Source organism: Macrobrachium nipponense, chromosome 31 (assembly GCF_015104395.2).
Source record: "Macrobrachium nipponense isolate FS-2020 chromosome 31, ASM1510439v2, whole genome shotgun sequence".
Taxonomy (NCBI): Eukaryota; Metazoa; Arthropoda; class Malacostraca; order Decapoda; family Palaemonidae; genus Macrobrachium; species Macrobrachium nipponense.
The window spans coordinates 52,452,291-52,454,638 of NC_061093.1; positions in this window are offsets into that span (position 1 = coordinate 52,452,291).

Genomic DNA, 2,348 nt, shown 5'->3' on the forward strand with positions numbered 1-2,348 from the left:
TGAGGAAATATAATATGCATAGGAGTTCCTGTATTACAAAATAAAGTTACGGGTTCTTCTTTTTATTATTTCAGAGTAATGAGACCAATAGGATACAGGTTCTTGTTTTTTTTAACAAGTATCTAAGGGTTTCCAGATTCTGCTCCCAACGTCCCGAAGGATAATGGCAAAAAAGGAATCTGATAAATATAGATTATCATTATTCTATAAGATATGAATATCCTTACACTGAGTATTTTCCTCCTCCTCCTCCTCCTCCTCCTCCTCCTCCTCCTCCTCCTCCTCCTCCTCCTCCTCCTCCTCCTACTCATAGGAAGGAAAAAAATGTCTCTGAAGCGAAAGATGTGCATATCCAATAGTTTCCCTCTTTTATTTTCGCTGCGGAATACCTATATTCCTTCGTTTAATCAGCGTAATGGTCTCGTAAATTCCTTGAAGTTAATTTTTATTTTCATCTCCAGCGGGATAAAATACCCATGGTTTTCATTTGACGATTATCTTTTCGATAATTTAGTCTTTTTATTTTATATTAGTACCACTTTCCCGACTACTAGATAATGTCAAGAACATCAAGGGAAAACACATACATCTAATACATACATATATATATATATATATATATATATATATATATATATATAATATATATATATATGTGTGTGTGTGTGTGTGTGTGTGTGTGTGTGTGTGTGTGTTGTGTGTGTGTATTTTGTTACGAACTGCTTCTAATACTCTTAGTTATTAGATAGAAGAAACGTAATATTTTGCTTACCCAAGGCAATTATTCAAACACCGTTAAATTAATATAATTATTATTATTTAATAATTATTAGTATTACCGAAACCCATAAACATATACAGTAGAGAAATCACGGGATACTTTATGTAATAAATCGGGTATTAACACTCTTTACACAAAGAAATACATAATATGACAAGTAAACTCATTTTAACGAAAAAATACTCGAATACCTCGTACTCACTTAATACAGAAAAGAAAACACTTCAGATGGCTAAGTCACGTACATGAAGAAGAAAAATACAAGAGAAGCAATACTTGACCCATATTAATTAATATGACTTTGCACTTTGCACCCTTTCGTAATATTAAATAGTATATTTACACTTATTGTCACTACAATTCCAGGAGACACACTGGTACGTACGAAACTAAGTAGCCAAGTAACTTTTAAAAGAAAAGGATCAAAACAACAGAACTTTACACTTATTAGAAACCAAGGAGGATAAATACAAAACATCACACTTCGTGATCAACCTACGCCGCCATCTATTGGTTGATCCGTGCATCTCAAGCGAAAACAAATACACAATAAATAAAGTTGTAACTACCTCCCTCCTTAAAATCATCATTATAACCAATGAGGTATACAAAAACAAAAATTACAATTCATAATATAACAGGAAAACAAATATTTACCATTTTACATTACAGGATGCCTTAGTGATAAAAATCTGCACGCAAATTATCCTTTTTCCCTTGATGTGACTCACATGTAGATCTAATCTTGTAAAGATAACCACCAGTCTCGTCAGTCCTCTTATTCTTAGTCTTCATTCTCTGAAAGAACGTAAGCGGTTGATGTGTTCAGTATACACTTCAATAGTGTATGGGGACGAATGAAGATAAGTATCAAACTTCTCCAAAGCCAAAAAGCCAAAATAAACTAAGTGCTTCCTTTTCTATCGTAGAGTAGTTTACGCTGATGGGGTTTAAACTTTTGCGAGCTGTACAGTCACTGGATGTAATAAGGAATCTTTGCTTCTCTGCAGAAGAACTGCTCCTGCTCCAATCTCACTGGCATCCACTTCATAAGATAAACGGACTTCCAAAAGATCAGGAGATTTGAGAATTGGGCTTGAGACTAACAAAGTCTTAGCCTTGTCGAATGCTCCTGGCACTCTGAAGTCCACTGGAACTTTTTTCTTGCTGCTTGTCAGATCAGTCAATGGAAAAACAAGTTCCGAGAAATTCCTTACAGAATCTTCTGTAGTACCCCCCCACCATCCCTAGGAAGCGTTGAACTTCCTTCCGACAGGTAGGTTCTTTCTTCCTGTTAAGATGGCGTTGGTTCACCTTGGCATTAATGGGTGCGACTTCTCCACTCCCAACAACGTTATCCGAGATACTGAATTCGGCATAACCAAAGTCCTCTCTTCGCCAAATTCAGGGTAAGGTTTTGCCGGCTTTCAACCGAGCGAATACCTTCCTTAACGTCTCTAAGTGGTCTATCCCAAGTATCTGTAAAAACAATAATGTCATCCAAGTATACTGCAACATTTTATGAATCCTTCAAAACATCATTCATCGCCTTTGAAATATAGCTGTA